Source organism: Myxocyprinus asiaticus, chromosome 48 (genome assembly GCF_019703515.2).
Source record: "Myxocyprinus asiaticus isolate MX2 ecotype Aquarium Trade chromosome 48, UBuf_Myxa_2, whole genome shotgun sequence".
Taxonomy (NCBI): domain Eukaryota; kingdom Metazoa; phylum Chordata; class Actinopteri; order Cypriniformes; family Catostomidae; genus Myxocyprinus; species Myxocyprinus asiaticus.
The window spans coordinates 11,406,331-11,431,241 of record NC_059391.1 but is presented as its reverse complement, the minus strand read 5'-3'; the positions used below and the strand labels follow the sequence as shown (position 1 = coordinate 11,431,241).

At 38.5% G+C, this 24,911-nt stretch overlaps 1 pseudogene; it reads right to left on the bottom strand.

The window, feature by feature from the left end:
• Positions 1–57: 57 nt before the first annotated feature.
• LOC127437320 (little elongation complex subunit 2-like) lies at positions 58–24,820 on the bottom strand (annotated as a pseudogene).
• Between the last annotated feature and the right edge of the window lie 91 nt (positions 24,821–24,911).

The following is a 24,911-nucleotide window of genomic DNA, read 5'->3' as shown; positions in this document are numbered from 1 at the left end:
TGTAAATGGAGGTGGGCTCCTCCTCACTAGGACACACCTCACTCACTCATTCCACCTCATCATGGTCTGGACAGATTTCATGAGTTTATTGAACCTCAGAACATAAAAGGAAGTTGGAAACTGCTGCCTATGGATTCTCGTTTGAAAAGAAGGAATGTAAGGATGTGGTACATATGTGACAATGAATGCAGTTAAAACAATGGATGTGCTAAAAAGTCTGGTAGCTGTAGGCCATGTCTGAAACATGAATAATACTGCATTTACACACTGTATAAGGAGGTAGGAAATGATTAAGGCATGTCTGATTCCAATATTTGCATAACATCCTGTAAACTAAGATGCCTTCAGCTGGTTAGGTTTTGAAGGCATCATAGATAAGTAAGACTTGATATCCCCCAAAATCCTGTGCGTTTGGTTGAAAGAAAAAAAAATGGCATTTGATGGAGCGATTGAAAGAATAAATGTATGTAACTCAGAGCAATAGAAAAGAAAACACTGTTTTCAAACTTTACCTTGCTTCAAATTCTGGCAAAGATTCTTTTAAAATGTACAAAAAAAAGTATTGGTCTGGTATGTCATTTTGCAACTTTTAAGTGTCTTTATAGTGTTAATACAACAGGTAATAATAAGTGCTTTAGAAAATATAACAAATGGGATAATTACACAAAAAGTTATCCATGTATCAATGGAAGTCATACAAACAGCAATTTATAAGTTCTATACAACTGAAGTCCACAAATCAAGATAAGGTCTTTTCACTTTCGTCGGTTTGGTCAGTTTTTTTTCAAGCCGTTCATCAGCTTGACCCGCATGTTCTCCATCCATTTCTGTCTCCGTTTCAGATAGTTCACTTTCTTCTTTTTCTTCTTTGATTCTGATTAAATGCTCTTGCTAGGCTGGTTTCTTGTGGTGGTCTGAGCGCAGTTTTTGTTCCCAGGCCTTGATGTGGTCCCTTCCGATCTTTTGCCTGTATGAGAAGAGAGAAAAAGAATATTAAAATTAAGAGTTATATTTAGGGCTGTCAATTTAATGCATTTATTCACCATGCAAATTCCATAACATGGAATTGTCCTACCATTCAATTTAAGATATTCAAGTAGGTGAAGGTGGCAATTCAAGCTTAACCTCGTGCGACCCCACATCCGCATGTATGGACATTGTATTTTGGCTTCGCTATACTCAACGCAGTATTTAAATGAATTAAAACCGAGTGAATACTGTTCGCAAGACTCTACACTGTCATTTAGTCACAAGTTTAACACTTAACTTCTGGCGCACTGCGTCATGTGACATAACAGCATGACATTGATTTCCAGGAAGAGTGCTTTCAAAAGTGCCTCTGGTAAGAAACCTCTAAGTTTTTGGATTGAAACCTGTTTGGTTGTAAAGAGTAACGTCTCTAGTTTTGTTTGATATGCTGCTTTAAAAAATCTGTTCATTTTTGCTTCATTTTAATATAAATTTGGTTATTGTTTTATTTTGTTATCACTGTAAAATACGGTTCTATACATTAACATTAGTAAATGCATTCTAATTTATTTACTATGCATGTTCACATTAAGAATAGATGTATTCATGCACAAGCTAAAAAAATTTCCTTTCAGAGGCTTTATATAGAGCTAGGCTGAAAATAAGGTGCATTTCTAATTGTTCTGAGACCAGTGCAGACAGACAGCACACTTGAGGTTAAGTCATTCACTAAATAGGGAGCAAGGGTGCATCCTATAGCGTTCTATGCTGCTAAGTGCATTCACTCCAAAAATCCCACCAAACGTTCAACATGCTTGGCAGACAATGATAATCAGTACATAGATTCAGAATTTTATAATGCACATTTTTTTTTAACATGGTTGGCAGTTATTGGATGATGATGGCCATTACTTTTAATAAGAATTATTAATTCAGCTTTATAGAAAATCAGCTGTAATATCTATAACGTCTCAAAAACATGAATAAGCAACACTCCTGCACACATAATAAACTATTTGATGATGAAAAAAAAAAAACGTTCTATAGCTTGGTATTACTTAAAATTAACTTAGTCCTGCTGTCCACACATGTGGACATAAATTTTTAGGAAAACAATTTGCTCTAGAAAAGAAAGGGGAAAAAATTATATATATATATAATTATCTATATCCACAGTAAAACGAGTCCAGTATTGACATAACCTAAAAGGCTGCTCAGCAAGGAAGAAGACACTGCCCCAAAACTGCCATAAAAAACAGACTACAGTTTGCAAGTTCACATGGGGACAAAGATCGTACTTTTTGGAGAAATGTCCTCTGGTCTGATTAAACAAATATTGAACTGTTTGGCCATAATGACCATTGTTATGATTGGAGGAAAAAGGGTGAGACTTGCAAGCCAAAGAACACCATCCCAACTGTGAAGCATGGGGGAAGCAGCATCATGTTGTGGGGGTGCTTTGCTGTAGGAGGGACTGGTGCATTTCACAAAATAAACGGCATCATGAGGAAGGAAAATTATGTGGATATATTGAAGCAACATCTCAAGACTTCAGCCAGAAAGTTAAAGCTCGGTCGCAAATGGGTCTTCCAAATGGACAATGACCCCAAGCATACCTCCAAAGTTGTGCCAAAATGGCTTAAGGACAACAAAGTCAAGGTATTGGAGTCCATGACCTCAATCCGATAGTAAATTTGTGGGCAGAACTGAAAAAATATGTGCGAGCAAGGAGGCCTACAAACCTGACACAGTTACACCAGTTTTATCTGGAGGAATGGGCCAAAATTCCAGCAACTTATTGTGAGAAGCTTGTGGAAAGCTACCCAAAAAGATTGACCCAAGTTAAACAATTTAAAGGCAATGCTACCAAATACTAACAAAGTGTATGTAAACTCCTGACCCACTGGGAATGTGATGAAATAAATAAATAATTCTCTCAACTATTATTCTAACATTTCACATTCTTAAATAAAGAAGTTATCCTAACTGACCTAAGACAGGGAATGTTTTCTACGATTAAATGTCAGGAATTGTGAATAAGGTGTATGTAAACTTCTGACTTCAACTGTATATACATATACAGCAAAATCCAATATCGGTCGACCTCTTGAACAAACTGTGAGTTTATTCCTCACATCATTGTTTTTATTGGTGAAAAGTTAAATACGTGTCTACCCTGTCTAGCGACTATATTACTTGTTACGGAAAAAACTAATTTCAAAATAGTCCAGCTACTCTTACACTACTAAAAATTGTAGGCCCAAATAACAACAAATGTGGTACATAATACGCAATTTGTCTGCACTACCACACTCCCAAGTTCAAAGAGTAGCTAGTCAAATCAAGTTAGTATCTCAATACTACACATACACACATACATTTTCACATGCAAACCTCTATATCAGAACAACTGAAGTCTCTTATCTGTCTCTTGGGTTTGTTCACACAGCAGAAATTGTAAATGCGGCTGCAGAGTCCTAACATGCCTTGGGCCATGCATGGGCATGTTTCTCTAGGACAGTTAGAGTACTGAGCTCAATGGAATTACACAATCTCTAACAAACACCTCTAAGCTTTTGGGAGTGGTTTAAATTGTTAAGGCATACATTTTTGCCTGCTAACCTTCAATGCAATTTTAAGAGTCATGTTCACCTCAGTTAGCACCAATGCATTGTAGCATAACTTAAGAGTAGTGCACGACCGATATTATTGGCCGATATTAGCCTTTCACCGATATATCGGTATCGGCGTATATTTTGCCGATATTAAAACTTTTTTTCAGAACATAATGCAGAAAACAATGCTTTAGAATTGGTGTCATAGCGTAGTTTGTCTAGCAGAGCGCGCTCCGACTCCATTGTTTACAGAGCTGAATCTGAGTTAAACGGTGTGGATTTGAGCAATCTCTTCTCCTTAAATTGCTAACTAGTTTGTGAAATACATACTGGAAAGTTAATAAAAAATTACCCCATCATTTTATATAACTAATATAATGTTAACCCTGTCCCTGACAACCATGTCACTCATGTTTATCTGTTTGCTATGTTAGCCAGCTACATTTTGTCAGTGCAGTCAGTAATGTAGCAGATTGAAAGGTAAACATCAGAGCATCTTTTTGCAGCTCAACAGACAATGGTGCCGTGGTGGACTGTGTGTAGTGAGTGTTTTCACGCTTCGCTGTTACCTAGTTGGTGAGACACAATGCTGGAAATTAAAATAAAGTCCATCTTTTACTCTCCGTGACAACGAGCTTATTGCTAACTAGCTAATCACGTAGCTACTTTCATTGTTGTCAGCTGAGTGGAAGCTAATGAGTAAACATGTATTCACCAAACTGTTTTGTTCAGGATTCACAGTTTGGTACCACCTTCAACCGAACAATTCCAGTCGTTGCATTAATAAAATGTCATATTTAAAAGTCTGGTTTTCCAGACATTAAAATAGGATACATAATAAAAGTTGATTTAATAAATAGTATATTTGCCATGTGTAAATAATAACATATAGGAACTGTATCTAAAATAAATGAGGGGTGATAAATACTAATACAACAGGCTGGAAAAACAGACATTTATTCATTTTAATATCCTTTATATATATATTTTGAATGTGTTGAAACTTGACACTGAGCGACGCACCCTAAAAACGGCACTGTTAGATCGGTTTCATGCTGAAGAGCCACTTAAAAGTTTTTTTCTCTCTCTCGTAAAATGTAAATGAGTGTAAATGCCAACATCATCATATATGTCAAAAGGACTGATGCCTGTCAACCAAAACATGAGCTCATTGATGTCATTAAATGAGTCTGCTTTTTTATTCCATCAGTTACTCCTGGCTTTTTAGTAAAGCATAAATTGTGACTTAGTGCCCATTTATGCCACAACTAAGCTAAGTTGTAATGTATGTATAGCTGGTGCAACCGGCCCCTGATCTTTATTTAGCTATTTATTTTATTTTTATTTATTCTTTATTTAAATGGTCAGCATTTGACTGATACTAAACAGTAATACTGATGTTTATTTAGCAATTTATTTTATTTTATTCTTTATTTAAATGGTCAGCAATTGACTGATACTAAACAGTAATACTGATGTTTATTTAGCTATTTATTTTATTTTATTCTTTATTTAAATGGTCAGCAATTGACTGATACTTAACAGTAATGCTGATGTTTATTTAACTATTTATTTTAATTTATTATTTATTTAAATGGTCAGCATTTGACTGATACTAAACAGTAATACTGATGTTTATTTAGCTATTTATTTTATTTGTATTTATTCATTATTTTAATGGTCAGCCATTGACTGATACTAAACAGTACTGATGTTAATTAAGCTATTTCTTTTATTTTTATTTATTCTTTATTTTAATGGTCAGCATTTGACTGAGACTACACATACAGTAATGAATTTTATTTAGCTATTTATTGTATTTTGTTTTTTCTTTAAATGGTCAGCAATTGACTGATACTAAACAAACCGTACTGATTTTTATTTAGCTATTTATTGTATTTTTATTCTTTATTTAAATGGCCAGCAATTGACTGATACTAAACATGCAGTACTGATTTTTATTTTATCTTATTTATTCTTTATTTTAAATGGTCAGCAATTGACTTGTACTGATGTTTATTAAGCTATTTATTGTATTTTTATTTATTCTTTATTTTCTCAGTGTTCATTTCTAGAATTTGTTGACAATGTATAATAATAATGTCAAATGTTCTTCGATAAAAATATTTGTTTAAGAAAGCAGCCTTCTGAGTACCTTTACATAGTCATATCGGTGCAAAATCAGTGCACAATCCACATAGAAAAGGTCTGTTTTCATTCCAGCTCAAAAATTAGCTATATCGGTCACCATATCGGTAATCAGTGAATTTTCCCTCTCTAAAATCAGTATCGGTCTCAAAAACCCATATCGGTCGGGCCCTACTTAAGAGTGTTACAGAACGTAAAGGAGGACGTTTATTATATGCTCAGGGCATGTCCCAGCACATGCCCCAGTTGGAGAAACGCTAGACCAGCCTATAAAGGCAACAACAATCAAAATCAACACAAATGTCGTAACACCACATTCTTACCAAATGCAACGGTATCTCTTCCAAGTTAATCAAAGTTTTTGTCATAACCAACCACAAAAAGCGACAGGATATTCTGTCATCAACGTTTCTATTTCTGCAGCATTGTGACGGGAGCCCTGCCGACTGTGAACTGTCATTGGTCCAAATCCAGATCCTCATAACTGTACATTAAACACCAAATATGTTCTGACTGGCTGTGATTGTGCCCTGTTGTGTGGTAGTTTTGTGTTCAGTGTGGACAGAATGCAGGAAATGCAACAATACTCCTCTAATGTATCAATAGATGCTCAGTATGTTAAAGACAAACCTGATTACACTGCCTGAAGAGTTAATAAGATAAATGGGCCAATTATGGGAGTCATTGTTTTTTATTCCAAAAAAAATAAAAATAAAAATGCAAACCATACAAAACAGTTATTTGAATATACCTCGACTATGATGAACATGTTTTCAGTTTCGGAGTTTAAAAAAATGTAACTAACATGCAAGTATTTATGTGACAAAAAAATAAAAAAATACAAATCAGAGATGACCTCTTTACACCTTGATGACTGTGTGAAGTTTTTGTTTATATACATATTTTAACATATGAAAATGCACATTTTGTTCATTCAAATGGAGTACGTCTTGATATTCATGAAAAAAATAGCGAAACATTAATCATATTTGTGTATATATATATATACTCAGCAAAAAAAGAAACATCCTCTCAATTTCAACTGCTTTTATTTTCAGCAAACTTAACATGTTTAAATATTTGTATGAACATAAAAAGATTCAACAATTAAGACATAAACTGTTTCACAGACATGTGACTAACAGAAATGGAATAATGTGTCCCTGAACAAAGAACAAAATCAAAAGTAACAGTATCTGGTGTGGCCACCAGCTGCATTAAGTACTGCAGTGCATCTCCTCCTCATGGACTGCACCAGATTGTTACCCCACTCTTCCACCAAGACACTTGCAAGTTCCCGGACACTTCTGGGGGGAATGGCCCTATTCCTCACCCTCCGATACAACAGGTCCCAGATGTGCTCAATGGGATTGAGATGCGGGCTCTTCGCTGGCCATGGCAGAACACTGACATTCCTGTCTTGCAGGAAATCATGCACAGAACGAGCAGTATGGCTGGTGGCATTGTCATGCTGGAGGATCATGTCAGGATGACCCTGCAGGAAGGGTACCACATGAGGGAGGAGGATGTTTTCCCTGTAACACACAGCATTGAGATTGCCAACAAGCTCAGTCCGATGATGCTGTGACACACCGCCCCAGACCATGACGGACCCTCCACCTCCAAATCGATCCCGCTCCAGAGTACAGGCCTCGGTGTAACGCTCATTCCTTCGACGATAAACGCGAGTCCGACCATCACCCCTGGTGAGACAAAACCGTGACTCATCAGTGAAGATCACTTTTTGCCAGTCCTGTCTGGTCCAGCGAAGGTGGGTTTGTGGCCATAGGCGACGTTGTTGCCGGTGACGTCTGGTAAGGACCTCCCTCCTTGAGTACTCTGATGTTTAATTGGGAGTGATGCTCAACCCCACAGGGGCTCAGATATGGTTGAGGTTGGGTGACATACTATCTTGTTTATCCATAGGAATGCAGCAGTGACTTTGGAATAATGTTTAGGTTCATTGTCATGGTAAAAAAGTGCCCGACAGCTCAGGGTGGGGAGAAAGGGTTGCATCTTCTCTTTTAAGATGTTGCTGAGCATCTGTGAATTCATGATGCCATTGATGGAAGTACAATTTCCCCACACCTTCAGCACTCATAAATCCCCATATAAGAACTTTACCACCACTGTGGGTACCATGCACTTACCACTGTACTCCCATGTGATGCCATGCATGTTTGATTCCATCAGATAAAAAAAAAAAAAAAAAAAAAAAAGACTTTGGGCTCTTGAGACCAGCTTATAGATTCTCAAAGGTCTGCACATTTATCATTATAGGCCTTGGCAAAGGCTAAACAAGCTTTTTTTTCATGCTCTGGCTTCAGCAGTGCCTTCGTGTGTGGATGACACCATGCATTCCACTTCTTTGCGGAGTGTGTCTTACTGTGTGAGATGAAACAATCAATCCAGTTTGGCTTCCCACAGCATTTGCCAGCTCTGAGGAACATGCTTGGCGAGTCTTAGCAAAAATCGCTCATCATGAGGTGAAAGCTTACAGCGACAGTCTGAACATTTCAGTAACCTTGTCACAAGTCCATCCTTTTTTAATTTCTGCATCACTGTTGCTACTGTGTTTTGACTTAATTACAGTGACTTGCTAATACTCTTGTACCATTGTCCCCTTTTGTGCAATTAAATCATTTTCTTTCTCAATTTACTTGACAATTCTCTCCTATGTGGTCCATTTGTTATCAGCATTGAGTCTGAGAGTGATTCAATGGGTTAAGTAAAACTTTTACACTTTAACCAAATATGTCTATCCCTCAACTAGCACCAGAAGGCATTCTATTAAGTTTTATATTCTAACTTTCAAGGAGGGTGTACTCATTTTTGCAGCATGGCCTATTATCATTTTGATAATTAACATTTAGGTTGCTAGCTGACTCAAGTGAAAAAGCCTGGTTCATAAGCTGGTTCAAAAGTTAGTTAACTTCTATTACACCAGTTGTTACTCCAACAGATTCATGGCATGATTACAGCATTTGCCTTACTGATAAGAAGATGGGTGTGGAAACACTGTGCAGGAATGTTGTTTAAGAACAGTGGTTCTCAACCTTTTTTTTTTTTTAAGAATGCCCCCCTACCAGCACTCGAGACCGGTCTGAGAGTAAAAACTCGCCTTCTTTGCGCTCGCGCTGCTCTGTCCATTGAGCCGTATCCATCTACAGAGCCATACAGGTGCATTAGCAGAGGATGTGCCTCTGCTTGTTTATTTGATGCTGCTAAACCAGATACGTCGCTAGACTTCAAAATCAGATAAACCGTGGTACAAATGTGTACCAACCCGTATAATTGAGAACCATCTGATATACTCCAAGTCTATATAAACATTTTAATGCAGAGGAACATGACAATTGATTTGATTATTATGAGTGATAAACGCCCCCCATTTGTAACCTAATGCCCCCCTCTCTACTAATTTGTTCTCAGCGCCCCCTGGCATCCTTTGAACGCCCCCTGGGGGGGCGGTACCACCCCCGTTGAGAACCCCTATTTTAGAAGATCATGGAAAACTCTCAGCTTAGAGACTGTTATTGTTGGCTGTGTTGTGTAACACAGTTCAATGGAAAGGAGGAGGCTAGAACCGGCTTGACAATATAAATGATAGTTTAATAATAAACTGAACCAAAAAGACAGACACACACACACACACACACACACACACACACACACACACACACACACACACACACAGGTGTCAGACAGCTGTCCGTAACTCTCTCTCTCTCGCACTGCCGTCTCCGGTCAGCCTTATCCCTCTCGGGCTTAATTAGCCTAATTAGGGGCCGGGTGTGCACAATCACAACCCGGCCCCGCCCTGCCACATTTCTCCCTTGTTCTCTCAGGCCAGGGAGCCCCCGGCATGACGTACATCCCCCCCCACCCCTTTCCCTGGGGGGTGGCGTGCCCTTCCGGCCCCGTCTGCCGGCAGGTCATCCCCGCCTTCCTGGATCTGGGAGGGGACAGGGGGAGGGAAACAACAATAATAAAAAAGAAAAAACAGTACTTACACCGTAACGGTGATTATACCCAACTTAATATAATAATAATAATAATAATAATAATATTTAAAAAGAGAGGGAAAGGCCAACGTGGAGTGGCAGCGGAAGAGAGAGGAGAGAGAGAGAGAAAAAAATAATAATTTATTCGCCGGTTCTCAGATACGCCACAGCCTGGTCCTCGGCCACTCCTCCATCCTCTAGTTGACGACAGCCGCACCTTCCCGGGCGGATCGGAGGCAGTCCTCCGGCCCCTGGCGGACAGAACGCCCCGCCGCGTTCCGGTGGATGGAAGGGGTCTCCCCCGCCCCTGGCAGTGGTCCTTCCGCTGCAGGTGGTCGGCCAGGAGCCCCTCCCCGCTCACGGTCAGCGGCCGTTCCTCCGATCTCAGGCGACCTGGCTCCTCCGTCCCCCGGCAGATGGCCGCGGCTGCTCCGTTGGGGTGGATGGTAATGGCGAGGACTCTACTACGGTGCATCCCTCCTCCTTCCAGGGTTTCGGCACCAGTGTAACACAGTTCAATGGAAAGGAGGTGGCGAGAACTGGCTTGACAATATAAATGATAGTTTAATAATAAACTGAACCAAAAAGACAAACACATACAGGTGTCGGACAGCTGTCCATAACTCTCTCGCACTGCCGTCTCCGGTCAGCCTTATCCCTCTCGGACTTAATCAGCCTCATTAGGGGCCGGGTGTGCGGAATCACGACCCGGCCCCACCCTCCGCCCTGCCACACTGTGTAAGTGTTTTTGTGTGTGGATGGATATCTTTGAGTGAAAGGTGTAAACTTCTTAAGCTTTACCAAATATATCACAGCACCTCTGGAAACTATTGGGGACTGAGGGAGATAATAGGACTGAATAGGATTGATGTTGCTGGTATAATTCAAAGCTAGATCATTCCCATGAGCACCTTAGTTCAATATACATGGAGAACACACACTGATCACTGCACCATAGCCAAGTAACAGAAAAGTAATACCTGAGGGGGTGGGCGTGGAGGAAAGGCGCAGGGTGGTCTGTTGTGTTTCTGGTGGAACGGCAGCACATGCGCGCAGTCCAGGGGAACCCAGGGCACACCTGACGGCACAACAGGGGGTCCACAGTGGACATTATGTAGGTGGTAGAGACTACGAGTGGGTTTGTCCCCATCACTGGCTTTGAAGATGGTCACAAAACCTTTGTGTGGTTTGTGGACCAGCAGGCATCATCCTTCCTGTAACCTAGAGAAGAATTTAAAGACATTAGCACAAACTTATACAGATTTGATAGCTTCTTTATGAAATACCACATTTAGTGAATGGGAATTTGAAGCTGATGACACAAGCTTTCTAACACAAACACTGTTCGGCCAACATGTTCTGGCAGAGCATCATCAAAGTATGTTCATTTCTCTGTGCATTTAGTATGACAACCTGCCACTAGGTCGTCAAGTTTACGACGTAAACTAACCATCAAGCTATAAGGTGACGGATTACACCACAAAAATGCTGAACTGCAGTTCTTTGGCTGTGACAATGCTGAAGATCAAAAAAGCACAAATCTTGCATTCTGTAAATGGAGGACTAGATCTAAAAAATGAAGGACAGAGAAAAACTCACATTGAGACTTTCTTCAGTAAGTGGTAGAGGGTGTTTAAACATCTAGCTGGCCTGAAAAGGAAATACTGAATCATATTAAAAGATATTCAAACTTATTTGAGAGAGAATAATCAGTGGTAGACAAGCAATAGCCTGTAATTGGCAGATATTTAGCCATTTTGAGATTCATGGCATCATAACCTTGTCCACTTGGCAGATTAACAATATTGTGTAAACCAATAGAGCTCATGCCCGTCCACTTTCACTTGGTTCCGGATGTATTTTTCCCATTCATTGTTTCCATAGGGATTTCATAAAATGCTTAATAAAAGAGCTCTTAGCAATGAACTAAACCAACTAGCTCCAAGATGAATCACAACTTTACAAACATTACAAACGCACCAGGAACAGAGGAACAGACCAAAATGGTCTCAAAACAGGATTTGCGCAATAAAGTTTTACAATTAGATTGTACCCAATATGTACTCTTCCTAGGACTATTACAAGGACACTCGAGGTCCACAGACTCACTCACCTGAAGTCACAGGTGGTGTTCTGAATCCAGTCAGCTTGCAGCTCCTGGATCTGAGTCACTTCTGAAGTGTGAGCATTAATGCGATCTACACATTAACAAATACACACACACACACACACACTTGTCAAAACATCTTCCAAAGAGCTAGCCGTTAAATGCCAATCCTCCCATAGGTATTTGTCAATTAGGATGCGAAAGATTGCTCAATTCTTATAATAATCTCGTAATCTATAATATCTATAGTACAGTGTAATCTGATAATACCTTCATTCATAAATCATAACAGTTAAGATTCATTCCTATTTACTGTAATGCAGCCAAATGCTAAAGAATTCACAGAGCCTTTAAATAGTTTACAGTTTATGTAACTTTTATGTAAACAAAAAAATACCTTCATTAAATGTCAACAAGTGTATGCAGATTTGCTATCAAGCCCAGGAAAACCAAGTCAAAAAGACACGCCACAACCTGTAGCTTAAAATCACTCTGCGAGAAACTTCCCAATGTTGCTATAGCTGCTCAATGAAACAGTGTCTGTCTACTGCAATCTGTGCCTCATAATTTTTCACACTGATGGTGTCATTCAGAGTTCATCCCTGAAGAAAATGATCTCCACTCCTGTTTGTTCATCTGATAAAGGGAGACACCGCTATGTGCCATTTCTACATAGCTGGGAAACTGCAAACAGCCTTGGGTTGAGCTAATACAAGATATTAATTGGGGTTAAGAAATGTTTATTGTGAATATTAATAAATGTAGTGATTCATTCAACATTGGCATCTTTTTGAAATGCCATTTTATGACAGCAATATGCCACATTAGGCCTTGTGTTACAGTGATTTTACTATGGTAAAGGAGTGTTATTAGGAATTATTACTGCTTTAATCTGCCTCTAAAGGCTGCATGCTGTCTCAGTTAAATGTACAGAGACATCTTGAACTGTGCAGATATATGTACAAAACTCCCCTATGTGAAGATGCCAGCCCATTCTGTTATCTTCAAGGCTGGATCCTGGCCTAGACCCAAAGAAAAGACAAGATTCCTTTTCTAAGCCTAGAGTAATCTCGAAACAAAATGATATGACAAGAGCGATGCTTTACTGCATTCTTCTGTGAAGTTCTTTTTACCTTTAGACACTAACTGCTGTCATTCATATTATGAGCCTTCATAAAGCAATAGTTCATTCAAATAAGAAATATTCTTTTGAAGAAATATCATTTACTCACACTTATGAAACCTGTATGGAACATGATGCTCTTTTCCAAGCAATATAAGTGAGATTTTCAATGAATAACGACTTCTATTCAGTCTTTTCCTCGCATAAACCTATCATATTTCATCAGAAGGCTTGGGATATAGAGCTGTATATAGTAGTCGAATGGAGATGCTTTTATGGTCCTTTGTTGTCCTTTTTGGAGCTTGACAGCCCCTGGTTCCCATCCACTTTTGTCGTAAGGAAGAGAGCAGCTCAGACAATCTGCTAAACTCTTCCTTTGGCGTTTCACAGTAGAAAGTGTTTTATAATTTTGGAATGACCCCTTTAGTCTGGTGTGATGTTATAGACTCAGTAAGAAGCTTATTGTACAATAAAAAAACTTCACTTATGAAGTTTGGCTAAAGTATCTGTAGAAAAGAAGCAAGGGTGTGTCCTTTTCCTCTTTCTCTACTAATGGTGAAATCCAAGTCACCGTACACCCTCACCGAGATACCAAACATGTGGTTGCATTCTTTTGCAGCCCTTGCAAAGTTGAAATGCTGGTAGCTATGGAAACTCTAGCTACAAACAGTGAGTCATGAGAGAGGCATCCTTGGAGTTTGCAGGAAGTTCTCTTTTGAGCTGACTCTCTCTTATGAAACTAACACTCAAAGACAAATATGGATACTTTAGCCTTTGTGATTTTCATTTTTTTTTTTTTTTTACTTATGAAACTTTTTATCTGATATAAATCTGATATATATATATATATATATATATATATATATAGTCGGTATAGACTGTCCCTGGTAAATATCATGGGTCTTTAAAGGAGAAGTGTGTAATTTCTGCATCACCACACAATTAACAATGTATTGATGGTGCCACAGAGCCACACTATTTACACTTTTCAAGAAAATATACCTACTATTTCATACTTACTGTTATTTCTGCATATTAAGCTGAGATATAATCTTTCCTGATGGTATCATGTGAAGTAAAAAGCCCTTATACTGTATTTGGATGTTTAATTAAACAACATGAGGATGAGTAAATGATGATCGAATTTACATTTTTGAGTGGACCACCCCTTTAAACTGCCTCTATAATCCACACACAGATTCAGTCATTATAAAAGTCCTTACCTTTCATGAAAGTTTATCTAAATACCTAAAATAAGGTAAAGAGATGTTAGGCAGACAGGAAAAAAAAAAAAAATCATCAGGTCATCTTACTTATGAAAGACACAGTACTGGAGTGCAGAATTTTCTTGGCCCACAGCTGACAGGCCTCTGTATGGGTCAGACTCTCAGCTCCGTTACACAGCTGACACTCCAGCTTGGTTAAGACATGCACTGGAACGGCCTAGATGAAAACAGATTCAAGGATCATCAACTCACACAGCAGTTATGAGTCACTGTGCTGTTAAAACAGAGATGTAGGCGGTTATTTATGTGAACAGAAACCAATCTCAAGTAAAATCAAGATTTTACTGCCCTGTGCTTTCTTGTTTCAAGAAATTCTGCCCTGTGTTTGTGTCGCACTGACTGGAAAGAGTCTGTTAACACACTGATAAGACTTAAAAGCAGTCGATACAGCTCTGCACAGGAAAGTAGAGTGTTTAAAGAAAGGGAGTGGGGCGGGGGGATCACTGACAAGGATGACAAATATAAACTAGATATCTAGCTAGATATTTACCTTATATAAACTAGACTAACTAGACAGAGAGAGAGAGACAGACAGATAGATACAAGGCTCGAAACTGCGACCTCAAAATATATTTGGGAGCATTTGTGCGAGTGCAAATAATTGTTGCGGTGCGACCTGTTTTCATTTCTCTACAAAACGTTCGCTAACGTGCACTATGTGCCTGCTGTGAGCTGATAGTCCACCGTTCTATTCAACGTTATATAACCAATTCAACTTCATCTTTACATTCTTAACTTTAATGCAGATTTTAGATTGATTAATATTAGCCGTCAATCACTCCCTTTCGCGCGAAATGTAAAGAGCTGAAGAGAGAATATGAAAAGAACACGGAGTGATTTCTTTTGTAAGCCACCTAAAGTTACAGATAATGTAACTCCTGGAGCTGGTGATGGCGATCATGTGGTGAATGTGGATCCACCAGCGGAAAAGGCGGCTTGCAGTTTTCGGAGAGAGTGGCTGAAAGATTTCGAGTGGCTCCGCTATGAAAATGGCTTAATGCACTACGTTCACTGTAAAGCCTGTGGGACAGAGGTTGCCGGAAACACTGCGTTCACCACTGAATCCACGCATTTTAAGCGCGAGAGCTTGATTAAACACGGGGAGAGTGCCAAGCACAAGAAATGCCGGGACAAGCGTGTGGCAAAGAATTCAGTGTCAGGTTCGATTGTTGAAGCTTTTAATCGTCAGGATGCTGCTGGACGTTCCGTTCAATTGGCAGAGCTGCACATGAAATTTAACACCGCCTACACCATCGCCAAAGAAGAGCTCGCCTTCACTAAATTTAAACCCATGTTACAGCTCATGAAAATGAAAGGCGTTGAGATCAACATGAAGTACGCAAATGACAAGTCATGTGCCAACATCATCGGCGTGATAGCAGATACCATCTGCGAGAACACCGCAGTTGAATTATCGTCAGCTCAGTACATCTCATTCATCATTGATGGAGACACCGACCTGTCTGTCAAAGAGTGTGTGGTTGTGTATGTCAGCATCCTGTTTGATGGACAGCTCACAAACTAGTGATGGGAAGATCGGATCATTTTACTGACTTGAATCTTTGAGCTTAGTTCATGTCGTTCATTTGAGCAGAATTAAATTAATATGTTACATTTTCAATAGCCAAATCCCCCCAACACGTCTACTTACGCAAACTTTGATTATAGTCCCAATAAGGAAAAATGTATAATGCAGCCAAGGACAAATTATGAGAAACAAATGATTAGTTCACCTCTGAATTGAATCTTCTTGTCTTCTGTCATGTGACAAAAGAACGAAGGACTCTGACCAGAAGACTCGAGAGGTGAACTAATCATTTCTGTTTCCTGTGTGAGCAATACATAGCGTATACGGCTGTCACGTGACAAAAGAACAAACGACTCGGACCAAAAGAGTTGAAAGGTGAACTAATAATTTCTGTTTCCTGTACAGCGCCTATGCGGTTTTCATGTAACAAATGACGAAGGCTGCGCAATGCACATGCACGGTCAACACAAAATGAACGAATCACTCTCTGAGACTACTCTTTCTTCTGAGTCACATAAAAGATTCGTTCAAAATGAACGAATCGTTCATGAACGACCCATTACTACCACAAACATCCTCGTTGGACATGTTGAGGTGGAACACGCCAATGCTGATGGTGAGGATGTTTTTTTTAAATATATAGCCTATTTAGTATTATATAAATTGTAGTTGTGGTGGTCCTTTATTTTAGGTGGTGCTCCTAAATTTTTGCTGGTGCTTCTAACTTTTTGAAGTTGGGAGCACCAGTGCTACCAAGTAAAAAGTTAATTTCGAGCCCTGTAGATAGATAGGTGACAGACAGACAGATTTGGAAACATAAGACATTTAAAAGTTCTGAATTTACAGACATGCTCTGGCATATATATATATATATATATATATATATATATATATATATATATATATATATATATATATATATACACACACACATACACACAGTATATATATATATATATATATATATATATATATATATATATATATATATATATATAATGTCAGTATGTATCATTTTCAATATAAAAGTCCCTAAAAATTATTATTATGACAAGGGACTATTAAAGATATATAGGGTTGGTATAGGGATGGAATCCCAGAATAAAAATGTATAATATCAGAAAAAAGGGATAAGGTTAAAATTAGCCAGAAGCCTTACCAAAATCATTCTAGAACTAGATTCTATTAATATCTTTGGTTTAAAACTTTTGGTTGTATTGTTCTTAATTTTTGTTTTATCCAGTACACCACCACCTTCTTTCGCTGTTGGGTTAACCACAGCCGATTACTTTCTAGGCCTGAAATGTTAAGTTCTGCAACTGAATGTTCTCTAAAATGAGAATATAATGTTTTGCCCGGCTCCTGGCGACCCACCTGATATAAATGTTGTTTTAAACAAACTGCTAGGGTATGTTTTGTTTCACCTATATATAATTTCCCACACTTTGTACACTCTATAACATAAATCACACTGCAACTTTGCAATGTAAAAGTTTGTAAAATGGGACTCCCCAAGTAGGAACATTTGTTAAAAACAAATAGAAGAGATAGAAGAGAAAAGTGACAGATAGATAGAGAAGGATGACAAATATAAACTAGATAGGTAAATATCTAGCTAGCTTACATAAACTAGGATAGCTAGCTATCTAACTAGACAGAGACAGACAGACAGGTTATAGACAGACAGATAGACAGACCATCTTAAAGCAGTTTAAAGGCTTTGTGTGGGTTTGTTTACATTTGAATTTTTGAAAGTTGGAGTTTGAATTAACGAGCATTCTGTTGGTCCATTTGAACATTCCATCAACGTAAATCCATGGGATTTTTCAGATTTTTCATAGTCTGCTGTGCAAAAACCATAAATCTGTTCAGTTAGAAAAGACAGCACATTATTCCAGAATAGTCTGAAAATCTGTGCCAAAGCTCTAAGAGGAGTTAGTGTTAGAAATGTTGGTCTCGGTTTAGAGATTTTGAAAAAACCCTCAACAAAGTTGAGAATAGGATAACAGCATGTTGGCTTTGTCAAGCCAACATAATAAAAGAGTGTGATTACACAGGAGCTGATGTGCCTGACAAGCCCTCAACTTTAGAAGCAGACCCTTGGGTGTATCCCTCAACCAGAGCCAAATAAAGTGCAGAGAGTCAGTACACTTGCAGCATAGACAAACAGCATGGGTCCACCTCACCCTGAAAGTTTCTCTGTCATGTCTCGGGTGGACAATGTGCACACTGCTCCGCACCATGAGTAGAACATCCTGCAGACTGTAGAGTATGTACAGAACGCTGCCCTCTGCTGGAGGATCATAGTCCAATTCATCCTCTGCACTTGCCTGTAGATCCTCCTTTAGAAGACCTGCAAGTGAAACAGACACAGTTTTGGATCCCTTTCCATAAAGCCATCTTTACACTGTAAATGCAGCACAAAAGCCATATCGGAAGTGAGATATATGCTATAAAAAAAGATTATTTATATAGCATTTTCATAGATTTTACATGACACTAATTGTCTTTCATTTTCACAGAACCAAAGCCACATCAGAGCCGCCACTGATAACAGGCAGCAATGAAGGTCAGAGCTAGAGGTCGACCGATAGTGGATTTTGCAGATACTGATAATGGATTTATTTCACCTCTAAAGGCCATTGTTACTCTGCAGCACCAAGCTGTTCTAACTGTAGAATCCTCCAACACTGGCCAAAGAGGAACACAGAGGAATAATAATAATTTTAAAAACTATCAGCATACATTTTTGCCGATAACAGATAGTTCCAAAAAGCAACTATCAGCACTGATTAATCGGTAAAATCGATATAACGGTCTACTTCTAGTCAGAACCGCATTATTTAACAATGTATTTTAAAGGGGAATTGTATCTTTACACAAAATTTGGAGGTGGCATGGAACTACCTGAACTCACCTGTGTAAGGTGCTTTAATTATATTAGCAGAAGAGATGACCAAGTAAAACAATGCTTTGAAAACCTGACTAAAATGCTTATGAATTGAAATCTGAGTAATCTTTGATTATGAGATGGTGTTTGAGCACTAACATTTTTTCTGAGGGGCTGCAAGCACGGGAACGGGGGTCAACATTGTGCCGTCCTCGCCCTGACCCTCTCTGGACTTTAGGTCTGAAGTGACACAAGGTTTGACCTGCAAGTGTGTTCGCTGTTCTGGAGGTCTGTCTTCTGTGACCTGCGTTCTGTTCAGCGGTTCTTGTTCGGAGTGGATTTCAACATGGCAGCCTGCATCCGCAAAATCTGCCCGAGCTGATCGCACTCCCCAGAAATCCTTTGCCTTCTGACACCCTTCTTTGTTCCTTTGCCCAAAAGGTTTAGTGTGTCTGGGTCTAGTACTTTGGGTGAAGACACTTCTGGAGATGGTTTAATCATCTGGGTTTGGGGTCTCCACGGGGTGCCAATGTGATCTATAACCAGTCGGTCATCATCAGAATCCGAATCATGATCCAACTTGTCTTCCATCACTCTTCTTGGTTGCTTGGCAGGGGGGCATTGAACAGCACTTCCATCTTCTCTTCTAAATGTTTCTTCACACGTTCTTCTTTGGAAACAGAACTTTCATCGAGCACACCATTTTCTCCATCAGTCAAAACAAGTTGGACTCTTCCTGGATTTCAGCCGCTGTAGAATCAAGGAGTTCTGCAGGATTTTCTTTAAAGTTGAATTACTTTTGAGGAAGTAATCAGTAAAACTGATTATCATTTTAAAAGCAGTAATTAGTCATTTGTAGTGGATTACTTATTTTGAGCAAATTTCCCAACACTGTAAAGTATAACTTATAATTTATATATATAAATTATTATATCTTAAATATTCCACTCACTGTTACATACATTTTCATTTCTTTAAAGGTGACCTATTATGCAAAATTCACTTTTACATGGTGTTTTAACATAAATGTGAGTCAGCAGTGTGTGTACACAACCACCCTACAATGTTAAAAGTCCACCCACTCCTCTTATATTTCTATTAATCAAAAACAGTGTCTCAAAATGATCGGTTTTCGTTTCTGCTCTAAAGTGACATCACTTTAGAGCAGGCCTCGCCCACGACTGGTGACGGACTCCACCCTATTATCATAGATCCTCCCCCGAGCGATCTACGCACAGTCCGCCATTTTGTTCCGCGCTGGAGCAGCTACAGTGAGAAGAATAATGTCTCAGCTTCGTAAGCGTCATAAGTGTTCTGTTGTTGGCTGTAAAAGTGAACATAAGAGTCTTCATGTACTCCCAGCATCAGAGCCACTGAAGACGGGGTGGACAAGTTTTGTTTTTGAAGCAAATGTGCCCCAAAACATACCATATTGTTTAAATCATTTTACACCGGACTGCTTTGTGAATGAGGATCAATATTGTGAAGATTGCACGGGAAAGGATGAGTCGGGAAGCTCAGACACCGTCAAAGTAAGGCTTTTATTTTCTAACCTCTGCACAGCCTGTATACTCTCTCTAGTGTTATCCTGGGTTCACTCGGATAGCTTCACCAATAACAAAAACTCTCCATAAACATAAACTTCTTAAAAGACATGCAGCTTTTTGACATTCAGGACACACGCCAACACTGGACTGACGTGTCGTTCTCTCTCTGCTTCTGACAGTGGCATGGCTGTTTATATGCCGCTCTCCCCAGCTCACTGGAATTAGAGACAGGTGTGAGACATAATTTAGCTCCGCTGTAAGCGCCCTTACCACTTTCTCTCTCTCAGGACGGGCACTCGACCACGCCCCCGCTGCCACAAATATAAAGCAGGATTTTCCAAAAATTTGATTCTCAAGCATGGATCAGTACCAACTGTTCGTGTTCCAGCTTTAGTATCGCACTTTATATTTTGTGAATGTTTGCAAATCGCCTTTCCGAATGTGCTTGTTAGCTGATTCCACGGCTAATGCAGCTAAAGTTACCATTGTCTCTGATTGTATTCACGGAGACCAGAGCTATGTCGTTATTTTTACGCTTACTGTCTGAATAATAATAGGGGGCGGGGAGCAGCAGCTCATTTGCATTTAAAGAGACGCACACGAAAACAGCGTGTTTTTGATTCCACCTAAAAAGAGGCATTTACAGCATGATATAATAAATGATCCGTGGGGTATTTTGAGATGAAATTTCACAGACACATTCTGGGGACACCTGAGACTTATATTACATCTTGTAAAAAGTGCAATAATAGGTCTCCTTTAATAGATGCATTCCTTAAAAAGTCCCATGGTAACCAAAGTTTTATGCCAAAATACCATAACTGCAATTATTGTCCTATAAACCGATTATAAATTAATATGGCATCTCCTCCACTCTGTCAGTATTTTATTAATTTTTTACGGCATTGGTGGCTGATATCAAGTTAAAACATATTTACTGTAGTAATAATAACTGTAGTAACCGATTTATTTTGGTAGACCCCATTGTGTCCACAACAGATTTTTAGGCTTTTTACTTAAATCTACTTACAAGTGAAGAATAGTTCAATACAATCGATTATAAAAAGGATTTAACAATTATTATCATTATTTACGATATGTTCTTTTAACCTTAAAGGGATTGTTCACCCAAAAATGAAAATTGTCTCATCATTTACTCACCCTCATGCCATGGCAGATGTGTATGGCTTTCTTTAGCAGAACACAAACAAAGATTTTTAGAAGAATATTTTGGCTCTGTACGTCCATACAATGCAAGTAAATGGTGATCAGACCTTTGTAGCTCCAAAAATAAAAGAAACATAGAAGTACTCCATAAGACTTCAGTGGTTAAAACCATGTCTTCAGAAGCTAAATAATAGGTGTGAGTGAAAAAGTTCAAAATTTAAGTCATTTTTTACTCTAAATCTCCACTTTCACTTTCACATCTGAAAGTCACATGTGGTGCCTGTTTAGTTTCACTTTCACATCTGAAAGTGAAAGTTAAAGTGGAGATTTATAGTAAAAAAGGACTTGAAAATTGTTCTGTTTCTCACCCACAGCTATTATGTCACTTCTGAAGACATGGATTTAACCACTGGAGTCTTATGGATTACTTCTATGTTTCCTTTATTTCATTTTTCTAGCTACAAAGGTTTGATCACAATTCACTTTCATTGTATGGACATATAGAGCTGATATATTTTTCTAAAAAATCTCTGTTTGTGTTCTGCTAAAGAAAGTCACACATCTGGCATGGCATAAGGGTGAGTAAATGATAAGAGAATTTTTATTTTTGGGTAGGGAACTATCCCTTTAATGAGATCATCTTACCTCAGGTGGTGGGTCCATTTCATTAGAGAGGTCTTCTGTAGTGAGAAAAAATATAGGGTGAGAGACATCCTCTTGAGTGCCAATTTCACACTCTCTTCATGAAACAGCAGACTTCTCTCTCTCCAGTTCATCTCTGTCTTCAACAGAGGAGGATCAATGTACGCTGTCTTACTCTGACTGTTGCCTAATAAAAAAAAAAACACAATATTTACTGTGAGGTACAATTCTTGATTACAATATTCTGTAATGAAAATAATGCAGTCTCTGAAAAAACACCAGTGAAATGGACTTGTTTACAATAGTGTGCTGCAGTGTATGATTTTGCATCAGACAACTGAGAAGTGTCAAAGTTCACGCTATTTCTCTAGTAAAATTTAGTGGTGCTGTAATAAAATTACCTAAACATCAATGGCCATGGATGGGGCTAATGCAAATTTTGGTGGTATTCAAAATGTAAAAGAACAGTGTAGCTGGCTTCAGACCACAAACGGCATGACCAATACTGACACTTGGTGACCCCTCACCTCTGGTAGGATTCATTTTGACACAAACAGGCAGCTCCCATGCTTCACTGAACTCAAATAAGAGAGATCAAAATTCAGACTCAAAAGCTCTGCTTTACCTACCAAGTATGGTAGATTTATTCTATTTTGGACTTTCTTTTCAATTCTTCTATTCTATTGTGACAGAGTATTTACAGTAATTCCAACTGAGTGCGGCAGTGCTCTCTAGTGGTTCACTGTATTCATAGCTTTAGTAGCAGGATTGTTTTAACAGAATGCTAGACTGCTCATAAAAGCTTAAAATTACACAGATTGTTATGTCCGACTAATAATAAACAGAAATACAGATACTTACAGAGAGCTAGCTTTCTTAGCTGGTGGAATAACAGATGAAACTGTCTCATAGTCAACAGCAAGCTTGGTGTTTTCAGCCATCAGTTTTTTCTCTATCATGTCTATTTTACCCTGAGAAGAAAGCACAGATAAGATAGATAAGATATGCAACTATATATCATATATAACACATTTAAGGGGAAAACCATGAAAGATACAAATATAACTACCATTGCAAGAAGTTGAGAGAGAGATGTCACACACAATCTCCTCCGGCCAAGCCGGTTATTTCTTGGATGCTGTAAACCTGTGGGTAAGTCTTCATATGTTCCAAACAGGCTGTGAAGTATTCCTGTTTGGGAAATGTACAAAAATATCACAAAATTACCTACAAATAAACCAAACAAAAAAGAAAAAAGAAAAGAAAAAAGAAACGAAACAAAAAGCTAAAAAATAAAAAAAATAAAATGGAATAAAATGACGATGCAAAAATTAAACGAAAAAAAAAAAAAGAAACTAAACAAAAACGAAGCAAAAACAAAACGATATAAAAAAGAAAAAACATAACAAAAATGAAACAAAACAAAAGACAAAATTATGCAAAAAACTAAGAATTTCATAATGTTTTTAGTACAGACTAATATTTGCATAGTTTAAAAAAAAAAAAGAAAGAAAAAAAGAAATAAATACTACAATACCTCAGAGTAGCAAGTGCCACCCGAGGGCATAAAGTTGTACAAATCAGCACATGCTCTAGAAACATCTTGAAGGTACTTCATAAATTCTCCCACCTCGTTCTTCACACGCTCCAGCAAATTCTAACGTGTTGCAACGAGAGAAAGCATTAACAATATGAAAACTGCCTTATACATCCATGAACCATCAAACAAGACAAAGGTCCATTTTATCACAGTATTAACAGGACGTGAGAAGGTGTACCTTTGCAGCTGTGTGATATTTCTTAGTCTAGAGCAGGCTGATACATGCCCTTCGGTTGTTTGCGTTAAGGGTGGAAAAGCAGGGGAAGGGCACTATGGGCTCAGGGAAAGGTTTACTCTTATTAGTCTTCACAGGTTTGGGTTTAACATCAGTTTGAGATGGTTTGCTGTTAGAGATGGGCTCAAATGATTCATGGCTGAGCTCTGAATCTGCTTTCTCACTCTTGACAGTCTTTAGCTCTGATGAGGGTCCATCTGGCCTTTTCTCACTTGTCTCCATAATACAATAATATATGATCATGGTAAGGCAAATAAAAAATGCCAATGTTAATACTCATGCTAATGTTTGCAGATCTCCATGACATGATATTAGAGCAGTGACCTGTAATGTGTTATTCTGGCAAACTGTTGCAAATTCACACTAAATCTATAACAAGGCATGTCAGGAAATCTACTTCACCTAATTAAAACTACAGCAAATAAAGGATCTGTTTAGATTTTTCAACAAATAACATTGTAATCATGGTTACGTCTCACTGCTATGATTACTGGTTATTATACGAGAACTATGATAAATTTGGGCACTGGGCAACCAGTGTTTTCTCCAAGTCACTTACCTTTGTAAAAAGCATACTGTTCCTTAATGGTGGGTGCAAGAGTGAATTTGTCAAACACATCTCTAGAGAACACAATAGGACAGGACCTGATGACAAATTATAACACAACTTAGAGTGTCCAGAGCAAGTTGACATAGGCCTATTCCTTTAAAAGTTATAACTCTATCAAAGTGTTATGAGCTCTGTTTTATAACCTATCATGTTCCATACATACATCTAAATTCATATTTAACAATAAGACGCGTTTGCTTACAGAATTGTGTCGTCACCTACCATTTTAACTCCATGGCGGCAGATTTTTAAAACGTTTTTTTGTTGTATTTCACGATGTGCAATATCGGGATTCATTCAGACCTCTCGCACGTTGACTCATAACAACAATGCGTCAATAATACGAATCTTCTTCTTCTTAATTTTTTTTATGGCGGTTGGCATACAACGAAAGGTGCATTACCGCCACCTGCTGGTTGGAGTGTGGATCGTGATTAAAT